Source organism: Spinacia oleracea, chromosome 1 (assembly GCF_020520425.1).
Source record: "Spinacia oleracea cultivar Varoflay chromosome 1, BTI_SOV_V1, whole genome shotgun sequence".
Lineage (NCBI taxonomy): Eukaryota > Viridiplantae > Streptophyta > Magnoliopsida > Caryophyllales > Amaranthaceae > Spinacia > Spinacia oleracea.
This window is the reverse complement of record NC_079487.1, coordinates 102,597,219-102,619,915: the sequence shown is the minus strand read 5'-3', so window position 1 is coordinate 102,619,915 and position 22,697 is coordinate 102,597,219.

Below are 22,697 nucleotides of genomic sequence, written 5' to 3'. Positions count from 1 at the left end.
GCTTATTCAGAATTTTGCAGCGGAAAACATAAAACTAACTTTAGGTTTATAAATAATCGATTACAGATTTAGTCCCCAAAAATCAACCAACGAAAATAAGGAAATATAAATAGTACGACAAGTTTAAAGTCCCAATTAACAAACCCAAGTCAACTTAGCAAATCAAAACTAAATACAAGCTCTCTATTCCCGATCCCAATGATGCAACATCTTCAAACCTGCAGATGGACAATGCTTATTGATCCTTAGAGACTGCTCACCAAAGATTGGGTCATCACAGGATCAATAAGGCATAGCCATGATCAACATGCACAAGCAAAAGCACGTAATCAGCAAAGCTGAGTACTACATACTAAAACAATAATAATCCTAACATGATACTATTGAACGAACACACCTAACATGGTACTAATAAAACACGAGTAAGGGTAGACAAAACATGTTAATTTGACGACAACACTTTACTAGGCTAGGCTACACTGGACTAGACTTTTACAACAATAACATTATTTTATTTGAAATAGTCAATGGACCGAGTTGCTACTAGAAACTTCTTCTTCTTCACTAAGGAAGACGAGGTACGGGCGCGACTCCGTAAACCCCAATGACCTGCGATATCGAGGGACTTTTAAATAAAAATAGAACCGGTGATCAATCCGGCCCCAGAAAAAGTCATAGGCTACCCATGACCCCAACTCCTGATTGTCCGTCACTTTAGACGTGCACAGTCTAAAGCTATTGCTACTCATTTTCACTTTACATGACTTAACTTTTAATACTTGGTTATGACTCATCAAACATAAATACTATATTCAACAAGTAAACACAACTTCTTTTATCTTTGAATTAAACAAGTGATCACAACGTTCAACCAAGAGCCAATTCCAACTATTTTAATCCTTCCTTTATCCATATTTAAAAACCTTTATTAGGTATAAGGTTCAACTACCAAACAAGGTCCTCGTCCCTTATAAAGTAGTGAAAATCTAAAGAGGAACAACGATCAATAAAGATCTAAACCAATATTAAATACTATAAAGTTCCTCAAAACAACATGCTTGCATCAATATTCCATGCTAACATGATTCAATTCTTATAAATAAAGTTCTATGCTCAGCGCATTAATTCAACGACATTGAACATGAAATTCCAACATAAACAAGTTCATAAATATATTCATCATATTCTCAATACAACACACATCCAAGCACACAGGTATGTACGTACCTTGTGTAAACAAACTGATAGGCCACTTTAACACTTTCAAAAGTCGCCTAAAGAGAATTCTCCGCCTAAAACAACCAACAAATAATCCCAATCAATTCCTAATCATTGACAACCATAAGAGAGCATTCTAAATGCATCCTAAACATATTTAGAACTTTCCCCAATATCAAAACTTAAACATTTGATTTCCTAGCATCATAATTATTGAACTAGTGATTGAAATTCGTCGAAAACTTTTTGCAAACATCGTACTTTAAATTCTCAGCAATATAAATTCATTTAAAAACTTCACCAAGGTCAATCTACGTTCCTAGTACGTCAAAACAATAAATTTAATAATCCATACTCAACCTACCATGATTTACAATCATAAAACCTTGAATTTCATACTTTAAACAATCAAAACCAATATTTCAAATTAATTAGATAATCTGAAAATTAATAACTTTATTATATAATTCGTATAATCTTAAATTTATAATTTAAATCACAAAAACCATAACTTCAATTCAAGGAAACATAACTCGGATTAACAAAACATGATTAAGTCCTAACTAAATTTTTTTAATTAACCAAAACTAATAATAATTCGTTTATAATTAGCAACACCAAAACTGAAAATCAAATTCAAGCCATAAAAATTATAAATTTAATACTAAGAACATAATTAAAATTAAAAACTATAATTAATTAAAATAATTAGTTACTTAGGGTTTAAGAAATAACCTAGGAAATAGGAAGAGAGGTGCTGGCCGGCGGTAGGGAGCTACGGCAGCGGACGGTGCTCAGGGGAACTCGGCGACACGGCTGGGCGCAAGTGGTGGTTGCGGTTGGGCTCTTGGTCGCGGCTGGGCAAAGCAGTTTCTGTCGTGGGTAAGCAACAAGCAAGGAGAGAGGAGGAGAAGGAGAGTGCCGTCTATACAGGTACAGCGGCTGTGCGACGCGGTGGAGCACGGTGGCGTCGCAGTGAGGCTGGCGGTTGGCCGTGAGAGGGAGAGCACGAAAAGAACAGAGACAGAAGGAGGAAGAAGAAAAAGAACAAGAGAAGTTAGGGTGAGAAAAGAATAAACAACAAGATAACGAGAGGAGGAGGAGCAGATTACCAATCAAATAAGGAGCGGGGAAGCGACACCGGCGGCGGTTGGCGGCAGGCTGCGCAAGAAGCAGTGAGAAGGTTTTTGTGTTGAGGCTTCACGTGAAAGGAGAGAAGATAACGTGGGTTGTGAGTTGAGATGAGAGAGAAATTGTATGGGTAAACTTTTGGGTTTAGAGGTTTATTTGGGCTTGGGTATTTTAATTGGGCTAGAATTAGGATTCTTTTTCTAGTTTAATAGTGTTCGAGTCCGAACCCGGATGGAAATACTTTTCTAAAACCGAATTGTTTCTATGTTTCAAATCGTTTTCGAATTATGATTCTAAATATTTGATTTCATAAATCATTAAAATATTTGAAATGCATTTAAATAAAATAATATACATTCAATATGTATATATATATACATTCAATAAAATAATACATTCAATAAAATAATATACATTATATATATATATATTTCATTTGAATATAATTAATTAAACGTTAAAATATATTAATAATTTTATAAATTTACGGGAGATTACAATCTACCCCTCTTAAAAGAAGTTTCGTCCCGAAACTTGACACGGAAATTCACATATCTTTCCAAACTTTTCAACTTATTCTTATTGGGGAAGTACTTTGTGCCACTCTTGTGCACTCTTTTGCCAACTCAAAACTGTTTGTGTTACTCATGAACACCTTTTCTTATGCGGAGAATCTATTTGATTTGCATCAACTTGTAAAATTTGCTAAAATAAGCAATAAAATGCATAAAAATTAAATAAAATAGGTAAAAAGCGCGAATTTCTATCGCATTCTACCCCCTTAAAGAAAATGAGTTACGCCCTCGTAACTCACCTCACGGAATAGCTAACCAAAATTCTCTTTCGACGAATTCTATCCTCAAAATTCCTATTTCACTAAAACTACTCACTTTAGACTTTTCACAACAGATGACGAAACAAAAGAACAAGTTACCACGAATTAAATAATGCTTAACTTGCGCGGAGTTAATAGAAAAGTACCAGAATCTATATCGGCAGGTCGTTCATCCTCATTCTGATTCATCATGTACAATTTTCCTGGGGCCTTATTCGGGTTGTTGTTATCATTTGCAGGCTTATTATAGTTCTCTTGATTGTATTGTGCCCCTTCAGGCTTTGAATTTTGACCTCCAGACTGGTTAAATTTCACTTGGTTTCCACCTCCATTACTATTTTGTTCCTTTCTGTGCTTAGTGAAGCACTCATACTCCCTATGTCCCCTTTTCTGACAATAGTTGCAGGTCACTAATTCTCCTTTGCAGTTCTTACCAGGGTGATTGTTACTACACATCTTGCAATGATGCACTCTCTTAGATTGGTTCGAGTTGTTGTAGTGCCCCTGATTGTTTCCTCCTTGGGAATTTCCATTTCCATTTCCATTCCCATTTCTGTTTCTATTCCTTTTAAAGTTTTCCTGGTTACCCCCAGCATCAAAATCTTTTCTCTTTTCCCCAATTACCAAGGTTTTCTTGTCCTTTCTAGACTGCAGACCATAAATATGAGCAGCTCTCCCATATACTATGTCTAAGGATGTAAAAGTTTCTCCACCTAATCCCAATTGAATTTCATCAGTCAGCCCTTGCTCAAACCTTTGAGCCTTTAGCTCCTCAGTGGCTACCACTTCAGGTGCAAACCTCGATAAAGCTATAAACTTGCTATAGTATTCAGCAATAGTCATATTCCCCATCCTAAGGTTGATAAACTCCTGCGCTTTCTGCTTTCTCATAAAAGGAGGATAAAACTTCCCCCTCAAGGCAACAATAAATGAATCCCAATTGAATCCCTCAACAGCACTTAGTCTATTTCCATTTTCTTTCCACCATAAATCGGCTTCATCTTTTAGATATAGGACAGCTTGACTTACTCTCATACTCCCAGGGCAACTCACAGCCTCAAATAGTTTCTCAAATTCCCTAATCCAGTTTTCCAGGAAGGTAGGGTCTGCTTGTCCCTTGAAATACGGTGGCTTAACCTTAGAAAGTCTTTCAAACATTTCCCCTGCAGAATCGGGGCGCTCAGTTCTCTCCTGGGTTAGCTTTTCCGCCAAGAGGCGAATCGCAGCAGCTAGATCATTGTTGTTGGCCATTCTAGAACGCGACCTGCAATTAGTATACTCTACTTTAGGTTTGAAACACCACTTATACATTATCCCATACAATTTAATACTTGAATTGACCATAAAGACCGCCTCAACCAACAATGTTCACATTAATACGCATCATTTACGAAGGCACGACAATCGTTTACAAAGGTGCAACGATCGTCTACAAGATGCAATAATCATTAAAAATAATCATCCTCAATAGTTCACGAAAGACATTCACACACTGCACACAAGGCATAAAATTTTGAATCATATTGGTCATGAGGGTCTAGATTTGTCCTCACTTCCTTTATGTACTCAAAGTATTTAATATTATTGTGGCAATTAAATTGATCCACAATTCACATTGAGTATGCAAACAATTAATCCACGACGTACTACCTAGAGGTTGGAGTATTATGGAATCCTCAAAATAGAATAAAGAACACTTCCTTGAAAACTTTAACTTTTATTGCTAACTCCATAGAGGTTTATTACATCCTTGAAAATAATAAAGAACATTTCAAACTTCAATAAACTTAAACCTTAAACAGTTGTAGCTTTGCTACTTATTCTTTAAAACACAAAAGAGCTAATTAACTATTTATGACTTCAAAATATTTGTGGCCTCTTGCCTATCCATTGCTCCTGAGACTTGCGGAGTGAAATTTAGATCTCAAGATCATCGAACTCTTCTTCAGGGTCTTCATCGGGGTCTTCCTCAGGGTTTGCATCTTCACCCATGTCTTCATTTTGATTAGGCTCACTTGCCATCTCCTGTTCACTTTCGAGCTCTGCATTCGAATCACTAGAGATCTCAATGGTTGGCTCATGAGCCGCTGAGTTAGGATTCTCTGCCTCAACACCTACATTCTCATTCTCCACAGCTACATCATTTTCCTCTAGGTTATTATTTACACTAATTCCCATAGGTTCTTCTGTAACTGAATCCCCAACATGACTCCCTACGATTTTACCGTCTCTAAAACCACTTTCTGCTGCTTCAATAATGGTGGTCAGAATTTCTGAATCATATTTCCATCTACCATCCCAAGTTCCATACTTAACCAAGTTTGGAGTTCCATTATCAGAATGCATGTCTTTAAACCTTTCCTTGAGTTCTAGGTATGGAAATTTGTTAGGTAAGCAATTAATGATAGTGGCTGCTATGATATCCTTTCTCATTAAGATAGGTTGCCCTTGAACTTTAGCATAATATTCACATCCAAACACAATTTTCTTCACGTAAATATCAGGGGTTTCTATATCAAGTTTCTCGAAGGATCCTATGTTGCTCTGATACCACTTTGTAACACCCCGACAATTCTCTCTTTTCTAAAATAATCTTTTAATATAAAACGTAGAGAATTATCAAGGCATTATCGCCCGTGTGAAAACGTAACGGCTTATTCAGAATTTTGCAGCGGAAAACATAAAACTAACTTTAGGTTTATAAATAATCGATTACAGATTTAGTCCCCAAAAATCAACCAACGAAAATAAGGAAATATAAATAGTACGACAAGTTTAAAGTCCCAATTAACAAACCCAAGTCAACTTAGCAAATCAAAACTAAATACAAGCTCTCTATTCCCGATCCCAATGATGCAACATCTTCAAACCTGCAGATGGACAATGCTTATTGATCCTTAGAGACTGCTCACCAAAGATTGGGTCATCACAGGATCAATAAGGCATAGCCATGATCAACATGCACAAGCAAAAGCACGTAATCAGCAAAGCTGAGTACTACATACTAAAACAATAATAATCCTAACATGATACTATTGAACGAACACACCTAACATGGTACTAATAAAACACGAGTAAGGGTAGACAAAACATGTTAATTTGACGACAACACTTTACTAGGCTAGGCTACACTGGACTAGACTTTTACAACAATAACATTATTTTATTTGAAATAGTCAATGGACCGAGTTGCTACTAGAAACTTCTTCTTCTTCACTAAGGAAGACGAGGTACGGGCGCGACTCCGTAAACCCCAATGACCTGCGATATCGAGGGACTTTTAAATAAAAATAGAACCGGTGATCAATCCGGCCCCAGAAAAAGTCATAGGCTACCCATGACCCCAACTCCTGATTGTCCGTCACTTTAGACGTGCACAGTCTAAAGCTATTGCTACTCATTTTCACTTTACATGACTTAACTTTTAATACTTGGTTATGACTCATCAAACATAAATACTATATTCAACAAGTAAACACAACTTCTTTTATCTTTGAATTAAACAAGTGATCACAACGTTCAACCAAGAGCCAATTCCAACTATTTTAATCCTTCCTTTATCCATATTTAAAAACCTTTATTAGGTATAAGGTTCAACTACCAAACAAGGTCCTCGGCCCTTATAAAGTAGTGAAAATCTAAAGAGGAACAACGATCAATAAAGATCTAAACCAATATTAAATACTATAAAGTTCCTCAAAACAACATGCTTGCATCAATATTCCATGCTAACATGATTCAATTCTTATAAATAAAGTTCTATGCTCAGCGCATTAATTCAACGACATTGAACATGAAATTCCAACATAAACAAGTTCATAAATATATTCATCATATTCTCAATACAACACACATCCAAGCACACAGGTATGTACGTACCTTGTGTAAACAAACTGATAGGCCACTTTAACACTTTCAAAAGTCGCCTAAAGAGAATTCTCCGCCTAAAACAACCAACAAATAATCCCAATCAATTCCTAATCATTGACAACCATAAGAGAGCATTCTAAATGCATCCTAAACATATTTAGAACTTTCCCCAATATCAAAACTTAAACATTTGATTTCCTAGCATCATAATTATTGAACTAGTGATTGAAATTCGTCGAAAACTTTTTGCAAACATCGTACTTTAAATTCTCAGCAATATAAATTCATTTAAAAACTTCACCAAGGTCAATCTACGTTCCTAGTACGTCAAAACAATAAATTTAATAATCCATACTCAACCTACCATGATTTACAATCATAAAACCTTGAATTTCATACTTTAAACAATCAAAACCAATATTTCAAATTAATTAGATAATCTGAAAATTAATAACTTTATTATATAATTCGTATAATCTTAAATTTATAATTTAAATCACAAAAACCATAACTTCAATTCAAGGAAACATAACTCGGATTAACAAAACATGATTAAGTCCTAACTAAATTTTTTTAATTAACCAAAACTAATAATAATTCGTTTATAATTAGCAACACCAAAACTGAAAATCAAATTCAAGCCATAAAAATTATAAATTTAATACTAAGAACATAATTAAAATTAAAAACTATAATTAATTAAAATAATTAGTTACTTAGGGTTTAAGAAATAACCTAGGAAATAGGAAGAGAGGTGCTAGCCGGCGGTAGGGAGCTACGGCAGCGGACGGTGCTCAGGGGAACTCGGCGACACGGCTGGGCGCAAGTGGTGGTTGCGGTTGGGCTCTTGGTCGCGGCTGGGCAAAGCAGTTTCTGTCGTGGGTAAGCAACAAGCAAGGAGAGAGGAGGAGAAGGAGAGTGCCGGCTATACAGGTACAGCGGCTGTGCGACGCGGTGGAGCACGGTGGCGTCGCAGTGAGGCTGGCGGTTGGCCGTGAGAGGGAGAGCACGAAAAGAACAGAGACAGAAGGAGGAAGAAGAAAAAGAACAAGAGAAGTTAGGGTGAGAAAAGAATAAACAACAAGATAACGAGAGGAGGAGGAGCAGATTACCAATCAAAGAAGGAGCGGGGAAGCGACACCGGCGGCGGTTGGCGGCAGGCTGCGCAAGAAGTAGTGAGAAGGTTTTTGTGTTGAGGCTTCACGTGAAAGGAGAGAAGATAACGTGGGTTGTGAGTTGAGATGAGAGAGAAATTGTATGGGTAAACTTTTGGGTTTAGAGGTTTATTTGGGCTTGGGTATTTTAATTGGGCTAGAATTAGGATTCTTTTTCTAGTTTAATAGTGTTCGAGTCCGAACCCGGATGGAAATACTTTTCTAAAACCGAATTGTTTCTATGTTTCAAATCGTTTTCGAATTATGATTCTAAATATTTGATTTCATAAATCATTAAAATATTTGAAATGCATTTAAATAAAATAATATAAATTCAATATGTATATATATATACATTCAATAAAATAATACATTCAATAAAATAATATACATTATATATATATATTTCATTTGAATATAATTAATTAAACGTTAAAATATATTAATAATTTTATAAATTTACGGGAGATTACACGTGATGTAGTTGTGCATCAAAACACTTGTTCTTGAATAGGAAGAACATTTTATGGCGGTGCCTCAAGGCGATTTCTTTGATGTCAATGAATGAAACCACTTTGGGTACAAAGTATCTTTAAAATTGTTTTTCTTAGCATTAACTATCCAACCTCCGCATGGAATTTCTTTAGAATCTTGCAGGGCTTTTAATCCTAGAAAATTGGAAAGTTTTCATTTGGAAGTGTTTGTTAGGTGGACTAGAAGTTTGCACTAATCTCCGGGATCGTGGAATATGTACTGAGGTTATGTGCGCACATTGTGGTTTACATGAGGAAGATGTACAACATGAGGAAGATGGTCTGCAGAAGTTGGGAACTGTAATACCCCGAAATTTTAAATTCGATTTGTTAAAATTAAAAATATTTATTAACTTAATTTCGTTTTAAATAATTACGAATAATCGAATTTCGTTATTTTAATCTTTTTTACGATTTATTTTAAACGATAAATTTATAAACTGAAATTATTTATTTTTCGAACATTTCTATTTTTAGCAATTTCTGAAAATTACAAACAATTTCTGAATTTTGCCAAAATTGTGAATTTATTAAATAAAAAAAAAAAGGGGAAAAATTTCTGCTTTATTTCCCTTGCTCTCCACGCATGAACCAGGAAGTTTTGACTTCCTCTCCTTCCCTCAAATCAGTCCATGTTCAATTGCTTGAGCCCCAAGGTCTTCCCCCTTCTAGAATCCTTTCAAATATTACAAAATCCCTTCAATTTCTGATAAATTTCAATACCAAAATCAATCCACAAAACTGAAAACAATTCTTCCTTGTTCTTCCTAAAATCGAACCACCACCACCTCCGGCAGCCACCACCACCACCGTCCACCGTCACCTAGAGCTGGCAAAAATTGACCCAACCCACCAACCCAACCCGAACCCAACCCAATAATAAAGGGTTGGGTCAAGATTTTCAACCCGTTTAATTAAATGGGTCAACCCAACCCAACCCGTTTAATTAAATGGGTTGGGTCAGGTTGAAATTTTCAACCCGAAAATAACCCGTCTAACCCGTTTAAGTGCAAGCAAGTATGTAATATATATATGTATAATGTGATTTGAAAGATTTTATTTCTCATTTTCCCTTCAACATTGAATAATTATTTGACGTTTTGATTCATGTCAAATACATATTGAAAAATTACTTTTTGCAATGAGATATGCCATAACAAAATCACCTCGCAATTCTATAGTCAAATCAATTTACAATTAAAAGTGGGAAAAAAAAATTAAACGGGTCAACTTCAGGTCAACCCGTTTATAGTTGGGTTGGGTTGGGTTGAAAATCTCAACCCGTTTAATTAAACAGGTCGGGTTGGGTTGGGAAAATCTCAACCCGTTTATAAATGGGTCGACCTGATTTCGACCCAACCCAACCCATTGCCAGCTCTACCGTCACCCACCTTCACCACCTATCAGTCGCAAACGCCCCCAGCCACCCAGACCACCATCCACCACCACACACCCACCCGCGCGAACCCCTTGCCCTCCCCTGCCTTTCTTCCCCTCCTTTCCTTCGCGGCACCACCGGCCCCACGCCACCACCACAACCACCACACCACCAGCACCACTCTACTCCTCCGACCACCATCAACAACCACGTCCACCAAACCACCGCCCAGAACCACCCCGTCGTCCTCCCTCTCCCTCGCACCTTCCCCTCCCCTGCTTCCCCTGTTTCGCAAATCACCACCCCCCCCCCTTAACTGCTGTGCCGCCGCTCCACCACCGTCACCATCGCCGTCGCATCAACCGGCGTCACCCACCCCAGCCAGCCTCCCTTCCTCCCTCCTCTTTCTCCTCCTCCTCGTTCGTTCCCTTCCCCTTGCCCCTGTTCGTGCCCCATTCAAAAAAAAAAGGAAATCAGTTTCCTTTGAAACTTGATTTTTATCCTCCCTCAAACCCAATTTAAGGATTTGGGCCATTTCAATTGGGCCTTGGTAAGTTGAAAACTGAATTGTTACTTTCAGATTTCCTAATTACTAATTTTCACGTTTCAACAAAGTTTTATCATATAATTATTTACTAATGAATTGTTTATTATTTTCAGGTTTAATTATCGTTTTTACTAAAATAAATTACTAGCCCGAATTAGCACAAAAAGGAATTTTTAATATTATTTACATGAAAATCGATTAATAAAATATATATGTATTTCGATTGAAAATTCGATTAATAACAACATTTTCGTTAAATTTCAAAATTATAATTTTATTAAAATTCTTTTTTTATAAATTTATTACTTATAAAATTTATGATTTATAAAATATTGATTTAAATTATTTATCAATCTAGTACTAATTCAATTGTTTAATATTTTTAAAGAAATTGGACTCGGAGCTCAAGACGAACGAACCAACGAAAATCCTTAGCAAAGTCGTGGAAGTGAGGTAACGGCTATTGCTAGTACCCGCAATCCCCTTATAAATGTATTATGAAATTATGACGTTATGATTGGATTTATGAATTAAATGTTTTGACATGTTTTATGGATTGTGGGAATGAATTATGATTGGTTTGAATTATTCTTTATAATATGATTTGATTGAGTTTTCTCATAAAATAATGTTTATGCAATGCTATGAAAGACTTGATATTTTATTGATCCCAGGATCAAAATGATGATTTATGATATAAAAGAGTTATGTTATTTGAACTGAAATACAAGCCAAGGCTTAGTAAAAATACATAAAACATGATAAATGAAAGTGAAATACATAGTTTGTCTGGCGGTATATAAACTACCATCTTCCTATCTATCGGTCATGCATGCACACGGACACCTGTCCACCCATGGATCACGAGCTCAGGCTCCCATGGTTATGAGCCCAGGCTCAGGGCCCAGGCCATGTTACGATGATGAGCCCAGGCTCTTATGGGCCCAGGCCCAGTGGAGAATTCCTTCACGGTTCGTACTTGCCGACAACTAGCATGTTAAATTGCAAAGTTTATGAATGAATTAAATATGATGTTTTGATTAAATGTTTTACCCATTCTATTCTCCCTGTGTTATTAAATAAAATGAATTGAAATGAATTTACGCTGCTAGAATAGTTTGTTACTGAGTCTTCGGCTCACCGTTTTTGTTTTCTGTTTTAGGTACTGATGGGGACGATGGACACGAGTAGTGGCGAGGAATTTCACGTTAATAATATTCACCTAGTTTATGCTTAAAGTTTTAATAGTTTTAATTAAAGACTTATAGTAAGTTATGCACTTTTATTTTGCTAATATAAAGGATTATTATATATATTTTGGAGTATTTAATGGCTTATGATTGATGTTTGCCTTGTAATTTCCGAATAGGAAGTTACGGCAGGTAATGTCCCGACCAATTAGGTTAATTCCGCTGCTAACTATGCTCTAATTATTTAGTTAGAGGTCGGGGCGTTACAGTTTGGTATCAAGAGCAAAGATTCTGGACCATAAGTGCTAAACCTTACGGGTTTTCGCACGAATAGAATTCATTAGGCTTTAAGTAAAGAATTTTAAGGAATGAGTTAAAAAGAATTTTCTAAAATCCTGCTAAGTTAAAATGAATATGAGTGTGAGTGTAGGAACGGGGTCAAAGGGTTTATTTTATATTATTACTAGTCTTATATGCACGCTAAGCGTGCGAGATTATAAAAACTAAAAATTACGTTATGACAACTAATCGTAATAAATAATAGGAGTATGCTAGAAAAATTATTCAAAAAGTTCATATGAAGAAAAATTAGATATAATCTCTAGCTAAAAGTATTTAGATAGTGAAACAATGTAATACACCTATTTATATGACGAAAAATCTAAATTGTAGTATTACAGTAAAGAAAATTAATATATAAATAGTGTGTTTCACCTTTTTTTTTTCTCGCAATGTACTTGGCTAATCACATATTCTATACTCAATTGATTTACGGTTTCTTACGCAATCACATATTTTTTTCTCGAAATGTACTTGGTTAATCACATATTAAAGCATAAACTTTCAGTAAGAACTAAAGTATTATTTTTATAGAGTTGATTGTGTAAGATATAACGAAAATGGTTGTTAGTAGATTTATTTATGAGGAGTGCATAGAAGATGAGAGGTTGATGACTTATTTTGAGAAGATTAATTTCTTATGCTTTCTTTTTAATAAGAAATAATGTTTATTGTTACTGAATATTAATCACAATTGAATTGGAGAAGAATATATGAGCTTAAGGATATTTTGGTATTTTACGTGGGGGACACCAAAAGCGTGATTACCAAAAAGACCTCACCTCTTGGCTTATATAATAGAGATTTCGCTTCAATCTGATAAGATATGTTATGCAGAATGTCGACCATTGATGCTATCAACGATGTTACCAGCGGAGCTCGCAACGAGCATCATGTTCACGATGATAACAACATTACTCCCGAGGAGTATGTCCATGTTAATGGCCATGAGTAAAGGATGGAACGATTGGAATATGTGAGTGCAATGTTGGCCGAATTAGTCCATGATTCTCGGAAAAAGAAAGATGTTAGTAGGAACGAGAGCGCAACGATGTTCAAGAACTTTTCGTCACTCAACCCACCATCCTATGATGGCAAGCCTGATCCAGTTGAGTTCGAGGATTGGATAAGTCGCATTGATCAGTTGTTTGAAACCATGCAATGCCCTGAGAAATGGAGAGTTGATTTCGCAGTGTTTTACTTATCGGGTCAAGCAGGATTATGGTGGAAAGTTAACAAGGGACGAAAGAATGGGCCTGGATTTGGTTGGAACGAACTACAGAAGTTAATGAGAGACAAGTTTTATCCACCATCCTTGAGGAAACAAAAAGAAGATGAATTTCTACACTTGCAACAAGGAATAATGAGCGTGTTGGAATACGCAAATAAGTTTATGGAGTTGTCAAGGTTTGCACCAGACTTGGTGTCAACAGAGCAGTCCAGGATGAACCGTTTTGAGCGAGGTCTGCACCTTAAGTACCAGGATAGGTTGTCCACTCAGAGGTTTACTTCATACCAGGATATGGTTGATATTGCAGCTAATATAGAGAGAGTGGTACTACTTCGAGAAGCGAAGAATGTTGGGTATAAAAGGAGAAATGAAAACCAAAGTCAAGGTGGAGCAAAGAAGCCTAACCAAGGCTATCAGGGAAATCAAGGAGGAACGATGTTGGAAACAAAGGTCAAGGTTATCGTGGAAACCAGAATAATAGGGCACAAGAATGTGCCAAGTGTGGGAGAAGAGGCCACATCGAGAGTGAATGTCGTGTAGGATCGAACACTTGTTTTCGATGTGGGAGCCATGATCATTACATCAGAGATTGTCCGAAGCAGGTAACCCCAACCACGAGAGGACCAGTTTCAACTAACAACGATCGTGGTCGGAACAACAACAACGCAGGAGGTTCAAGCCGCAACCCACCCCGACCACCGCCAGCTGGAAGAGTTTTTGTGATGAGACAGGATGAGGCAGATGAGAATGATAATGTTATCACCGGTACCTTCTCTATCCATTCTTTAGCAGCCCATGTTCTTTTTGATTCTGTAGCTTCACATTCCTTTATTTCTCCATTGTTTGCAAAATGTTTAAATTTGAAACCATGTTGTGACTTTCATGCTATGAGTGTTTCCCTTCCTAGTGGAGAAATTGTGAAATGTAGAACCATGTATAAGGAGTTCCCTATTGTAATAGAGAAAGTTGAGTTTCGAGCAGACTTAATAGCTTTTGACCTATCTGAATTTGATGTAATCTTGGGAATGAATTGGTTGACTAAGTATGAAGCTAACCTTAATTGTTCGAGGCAAAGTGTGACCCTTAAAACGCCAGATGGAGATAGAGTTTCATTCCGTAAGTTAGTAAGAAAACCAACGATTCAAATTGTCCATGCTTTGAGAGCACGTAAAATGATTGAGAGTGGTTTATCTGGTTATATGTGTAGTGTTATTGACTTAAATACCTTTGGACCTTCCATTGCCGACATACCTGTTGTTTGTGAGTACCCCCATGTTTTTCCAGAAGAAATACCTAGTATGCCCCCACCAAGAGAATTAAATTTCAGCATTGAATTAATTCCAGGATCCACCCCTATTTCTAAGGCACCATATAGAATGGCACCAGCTGAGTTACAAGAATTAAAGAAACAATTAGATGAGTTACTTGAAAAAGGATATATTCGACCTAGTGTTTCACCTTGGGGAGCCCCTGTCTTGTTTGTGAAGAAAAAGGACGGAACTATGAGGTTATGCATAGATTATCGAGAGTTAAACAAGATTACTATTAAGAATAAGTATCCCTTGCCCCGTATTGATGATTTGTTTGATCAACTTCGAGGTGCAAAAGTGTTTTCTAAGATTGATTTGAGGTTTGGATACCATCAACTTCGAATTAAACCTGAGGATATTCCAAAGACAACCTTTAGAACTAGATATGGTCATTATGAGTTTGTTGTGATGCCTTTTGGGTTAACTAATGCACCAGCCGTATTTATGGATTTAATGAACCGCATTTTCAAACCATACCTTGATAAGTTTGTAGTTGTTTTCATTGATGATATTTTGGTGTATTCTAAGAGTAATGAGGAACACGAGGAGCATTTGAGAAAAGTGTTAGATATGTTGATTGAAAACCAGTTATATGCTAAGTTGTCGAAATGTGAATTCTGGCTTAAGGAAATATCATTTTTAGGTCATATTATCTCTGAGAAAGGTGTATCTGTTGATCCTGAGAAAATAAAAGCAATTGTGGAATGGTCTAGACCAACTAATGTACCCGAAGTACGGAGTTTTATGGGTTTAGCTGGATACTATCGAAGATTCGTTCAAGATTTTTCTAAGGTTGCCTTACCCATAACCCGATTAGTTAGAAAGAACACCAAATTCGTGTGGAATAATGATTGTGAATGTGCATTTCAAGAACTTAAGAAACGTCTCACCACTGCCCCTATTCTTACCCTTTCATCTGGAACTGGCGGATTTGTAATCTATAGTGATGCTTCCAAGAATGGGTTAGGATGTGTCTTGATGCAAAACGGAAAAGTTATAGCTTATGCTTCACGCCAACTCAAAATTCATGAACAAAATTACCCTACCCATGACCTCGAACTTGCAGCTGTTGTTTTTGCCCTCAAAATTTGGAGACATTATTTGTATGGAGTTTCGTGTCAAATTTTCACCGACCATAAGAGTCTTAAGTATATTTTCACCCAAAAAGAACTCAACATGAGGCAACGTAGGTGGTTAGAACTTCTTAAAGATTATGACCTTGATATTCAATACCATCCCGGAAAGGCTAACGTTGTTGCAGATGCATTAAGTCGGAAGTGTCACTTAAATTCTATCCTAACTTTTTCCCGAGTCAACCGAGATGATTTACAAAAGATGGAAATTGAGTTTATCAAAGGAGATGCTTGCTTGAATGTGTTGGTAATGAAGCCAACTTTGATTGATGAGATTAAGGAAGCACAATGTAAGGACTCACAATTAGAAAGAATAAGGAGTGAAGTGGAAAATGGGAAGTCACCTGGTTTTGTCATTCAAGAGGATGGCACATTAAGGTTTCAGGGAAGATTATGTGTGCCTAATGATGAGAAGTTGAAAAAGAGAATTTTAGAAGAAGCTCATAGTTCACCATACGCGATTCACCCTGGAGGAAATAAGATGTATAAGGATTTAACGCAAGTGTATTGGTGGAGCATAATGAAGCAAGAAGTGGCAGAGTATGTGGCTAAATGTTTGACATGTCAGAGAATCAAGATCGAGCATCAAAGACCAGCAGGTTTGTTGCAACCTCTGGATGTGCCAGAATGGAAATGGGATTCAGTTTCAATGGATTTTATCATAGGTTTACCAAGATCAACCAAGGGAATGAATGCTATTTGGGTCATTGTTGATCGATTAACAAAGTCAGAGCATTTCTTAGCAATGAAGAGCAATTCGAGTTTAGATCAACTTGCTGAACTATATGTGAACACTATTATGCGATTGCATGGAGTGCCTAGTTCGATTGTTTCTGATCGTGATACGAGATATCAATCAACCTATTGGAAAGAATTGCAGAAAGCTCTGGGGACGAAACTTAACTTCAGTACTGCATTTCATCCAACGACTGATGGACAAACAGAACGCACTAATCAAATTGTTGAGGATATGTTGAGAGCATGTGTTTTAGATTTCCAAGGAACCTGGGAAAAGTTTCTACCTATGGTTGAATTTTCGTACAACAACAGTTATCAGGCCACCATTGGTATGGCACCTTACGAAGCACTTTATGGAAGGAAATGTCGAACACCATTATGTTGGAGTGATATCGATGAGGCACGTGTTATAGGACCAAAATTGATTCAAGAAACTACTGACAAGATTCGTTTAATCCAATCAAGAATGATGGCAGCGCAAAGTAGGCAAAAGAGTTATGCGGACCAACGAAGAAGACCACTAGAGTTCAAGGTTGGAGATCACGTGTTCTTGAAAATTTCGCCAACGAAAGGAATAATGAGATTTGGTCAAACAGGAAAGTTGAGCCCAAGATACACCAGACCATATGAGATATTAGAAAGAGTAGGTGCAGTAGCATATCGACTAGCTTTACCAACCGACTTGGAAAAGGTGCATAATGTGTTCCACGTGTCGATGTTAAGAAAATATGTTCCTGATCCTAGCCATGTGATTACGCATGAACCCTTGATGTTGCGAAACGATTTGACTTACTGTAACACCCCGACAATTCCCATTTTCTAAAATAACCTCTTTTTAAATATAACTGTAGGGAATTATCAAAGTATTATCGCCCGTGTAAAAACGTACGGCTTATTCAGAATTTTGCAGCGGAAAACATAAAACTAACTTTTGGGTTCATAATTAATCTATTACATATTAGGTCCAAAACAATCAACTGAAATAAGGAAATACGAATAGTACGACAAGTTTCAAATCCAAGTTAACAAATTGAATCACTTAATTAAACAAATAGAACTACAAGCTCTCTAATCCCGATCCCAATGATGCATCATCTTCAAACCTGTAGATGGGCAATGCTTATTGATCCTTAGAGACTGCTCACCAGAAATGGGTCATCACAGGATCAATAAGGCATAGCCATGATCAACACACACAAACAAGCACGTAATCAGCAAAGCTGAGTACTACATACTAAAGCAATAATAATCCTAACATGATACTATTAAACATAATTAAGGGCAAACAAAGCATGATAATCTAACGACCATACTTAACTAGACTAGGCTAGACTGGACTAGACTTTTTATAACAATAACATTATTTTAATTTAAATAGGCAATGGACCGAGTTTTCTAGCTAGGCGAGGTACGGGCGCGACTCCGTAACCTCAGTGACCTGCGATATCGAGGAACGTTTGACTGAAAAATAGGACGCGGTGATCAATCCGGTCCGAATGAAAGGCCATGGGCTACCACCATGAACCCCAACTCCTGTTTGTCCGTCACTTTAGACGTGCACAGTCTAAAGCTATTGCTACTCAGTTTCACTTTACATGATTTACAAATTGACACCCTGTTATGACTCAACAATCACATAAGGCATACAACTCACATTTATTTATAACTGTTTTTATCTTGGAATTGAGTAAGTGATCACAAGGCATCAAACAAGACTCATTCCAATTAACTCCAATCTTTTCTTTAATACTGATCAACCCCTGAATATGGGTATAAGGTTTCAACTTACTAAATAAGGTCCTCCGCCCTCATAAAGTAGTGAAAAGCTAAAAAGGGAACAACAATTAATTGATCTGAATTATATACTGAATAATCTAGTGTTCCCAATCAAACATGTTTGCATCAATCTTCCATACTAACATGTTATAATCCTCAAAATGCAATAAAGGTTTAATATGTTCATCCAACAGTATCAAACATGCGATATCAACCTGACTAAGTTCATCAACAACATTAATATAACCAAGTTCATCAACGATTCAACATAACCAAGTTCATCAACAATTCAACATGGTTTCAACAATTAGCACACATTCCAAGCACACAGGTATGTACGTACCTTGTGTAAACAAACTGATAGGCCACTTTAACACTTTCAAAAGTCGCCTAAAGAGAATTCTCCGCCTAAACAACCAATAAATAATCTCAATCAATTTCTGATCATTGACAACCATAATAAAGCATTCTAATTGCATCCTAAGCATATTTAGAACTTTCCCCAATATCAAAACTTAAACATTTGATTTCCTAGAATCATAATTATTGAATTAGTGATTGAAATTCGTTGAAAACTTTTGCAAACATCGTACTTTAAATTTTCAGCAATATAGATTCATTTAAAAGCTTCACCATGGTCAATCTACGTTCCTAGTATCTCAAAACAACCAGTTCAATAATCCATACTCAACCTATCATGATTAAGACTCATAAAAACCTTGAATTTCGTACTTTAAACAATCCAAATTAATATTTCAAAGTAATTTGATAATCTGAAAATTAATAACCTTATTATATAATTTGCAAAAATCTGAAATTTATAACTTAAATCACAAAACTCCTAACTTTAATTCAAGAAACTTAATTCAAACTAATACATCATGAATAAACCCTAACTCAATATTTAATTAATCAAAACTGAAAATTAATTCGTTTTTTAATCTCAACATCAAATCTGAAAATCATATTTACCACAAAAATTACAAATTTAATTTAAGAACATAATCTAAATTAACAAGCTTTAATTTAAAATAATTAGTTACTTAGGGTTTAAGAAATAACCAAGGATTAAGGAGAGAGAGAAGGGCTGGACGGCGGTGGCTCGCGGCAGGGGTGTTCACCGGCGACGGTGGCTGGGCGCGGCAGAAATTCACGGCGACGGTGGCTGGGCGCGGTGGTGCTGCGAAATTGACAAGGCTAAGCTACGAAAACAGAGGGAAAAGGAACGAAAAGAAAAGAAAGAAAGAACAAGGGGAGGAGAGATCGAATGAGAGGGAGAAGGCTCACCGGCGTCGAGGGAGGAGCCGCGGCGAGGAGGGTTGCTGGGCTGCTGTGTCGGGAGGATGAAGCTTTGTTTCCTTTTTTTTTTTTTTTTGATGTTTCACGTGAGTGAGGAAGGAGAAAGAGAATAGGGTTTTATTTTTTTTGTTTTACATGAATTAGAAAAGAGAAAGGAGTATGGTCATATGGGTTTTGTTGGTTTGGGCTTTGCCCAATTGGGCTAGGAATAGTAATTGGGATTTGCTTTCTAATTCCAATAGAACGTGATTTCAAAATTCGAATTCGTTTCAACGTAAAATTCAAAAATACATTTGATTTCGTAAATCATTTAAAATATTCAAAATGTAATAACATAATTATATTTCAATTACATATTCATTTCTAAAGTTCGTAAATTTACATTTAAATATATTAAATATACGTTAAAGTATATAATTAAAATATAATAAAATTACGGGGGATTACACTTACGAGGAGAAACCAATTGAAATTCTAGAACGAAGAGAGAAACGACTTAGAAGCAAAGTAATTCCAATGGTTAAAGTCTTGTGGGCCAATCACTTGACATCTGAAGCTACATGGGAAGTCGAAGCGCAAATGAGAGCGAAATATCCCCATTTATTCGTTTAGAAACGATAAGATGTATGAATTTTAATATCTTATTTGAATGATTACGTTATAATGTTATTATGCCATGTTTGTATAGCTAATAGAACGAATAAGTATGAATTGTATGATTTCTACGAATGGCTAGTTCTACTGAGTTCCAGTTTCGAGGACGAAACTTTTTCTAAGGGGGTAAGGATGTAATACCCCGAAATTTTAAATTCGATTTATTAAAATTAAAAATATTTATTAACTTAATTTCGTTTTAAATAATTACGAATAATCGAATTTCGTTATTTTAATCGTTTATACGATTTATTTTAAACGATAAATTTATAAACTGAAATTATTTATTTTTTGAACATTTCTATTTTTAGCAATTTCTGAAAATTACAAACAATTTCTGAATTTTGCCAAAATTGTGAATTTATTAAATAAAAAAAATAAAAAAAGGGGGAAAAATTTCTGCTTTATTTCCCTTGCTCTCCACGCATGAACCAGGAAGTTTTGACTTCCTCTCCTTCCCTCAAATCAGTCCATGTTCAATTGCTTGAGCCCCAAGGCCTTCCCCCTTCTAGAATCCTTTCAAAAATTACAAAATCCCTTCAATTTCTGATAAATTTCAATACCAAAATCAATCCACAAAACTGAAAACAATTCTTCCTTGTTCTTCCTAAAATCGAACCACCACCACCTCCGGCAGCCACCACCACCACCGTCCACCGTCACCCACCTTCACCACCTATCAGTCGCAAACGCCCCCAGCCACCCAGACCACCATCCACCACCACACACCCACCCGCGCGAACCCCTTGCCCTCCCCTGCCTTTCTTCCCCTCCTTTCCTTCGCGGCACCACCGGCCCCACGCCACCACCACAACCACCACACCACCAGCACCACTCTACTCCTCCGACCACCATCAACAACCACGTCCACCAAACCACCGCCCAGAACCACCCCGTCGTCCTCCCTCTCCCTCGCACCTTCCCCTCCCCTGCTTCCCCTGTTTCGCAAATCACCACCCCCCCTTAACTGCTGTGCCGCCGCTCCACCACCGTCACCATCGCCGTCGCATCAACCGGCGTCACCCACCCCAGCCAGCCTCCCTTCCTCCCTCCTCTTTCTCCTCCTCCTCGTTCGTTCCCTTCCCCTTGCCCCTGTTCGTGCCCCATTCAAAAAAAAAAAGGAAATCAGTTTCCTTTGAAACTTGATTTTTATCCTCCCTCAAACCCAATTTAAGGATTTGGGCCATTTCAATTGGGCCTTGGTAAGTTGAAAACTGAATTGTTACTTTCAGATTTCCTAATTACTAATTTTCACGTTTCAACAAAGTTTTATCATATAATTATTTACTAATGAATTGTTTATTATTTTCAGGTTTAATTATCGTTTTTACTAAAATAAATTACTAGCCCGAATTAGCACAAAAAGGAATTTTTAATATTATTTACATGAAAATCGATTAATAAAATATATATGTATTTCGATTGAAAATTCGATTAATAACAACATTTTCGTTAAATTTCGAAATTATAATTTTATTAAAATTCTTTTTTTATAAATTTATTACTTATAAAATTTATGATTTATAAAATATTGATTTAAATTATTTATCAATCTAGTACTAATTCAATTGTTTAATATTTTTAAAGAAATTGGACTCGGAGCTCAAGACGAACGAACCAACGAAAATCCTTAGCAAAGTCGTGGAAGTGAGGTAACGGCTATTGCTAGTACCCGCAATCCCCTTATAAATGTATTATGAAATTATGACGTTATGATTGGATTTATGAATTAAATGTTTTGACATGTTTTATGGATTGTGGGAATGAATTATGATTTGTTTGAATTATTCTTTATAATATGATTTGATTGAGTTTTCTCATAAAATAATGTTTATGCAATGCTATGAAAGACTTGATATTTTATTGATCCCAGGATCAAAATGATGATTTATGATATAAAAGAGTTATGTTATTTGAACTGAAATACAAGCCAAGACTTAGTAAAAATACATAAAACATGATAAATGAAAGTGAAATACATAGTTTGTCTGGCGGTATATAAACTACCATCTTCCTATCTATCGGTCATGCATGCACCACGGACACCTGTCCACCCATGGATCACGAGCTCAGGCTCCCATGGTTATGAGCCCAGGCTCAGGGCCCAGGCCCATGTTACGATGATGAGCCCAGGCTCTTATGGGCCCAGGCCCAGTGGAGAATTCCTTCACGGTTCGTACTTGCCGACAACTAGCATGTTAAATTGCAAAGTTTATGAATGAATTAAATATGATGTTTTGATTAAATGTTTTACCCATTCTATTCTCCCTGTGTTATTAAATAAAATGAATTGAAATGAATTTACGCTGCTAGAATAGTTTGTTACTGAGTCTTCGGCTCACCGTTTTTGTTTTCTGTTTT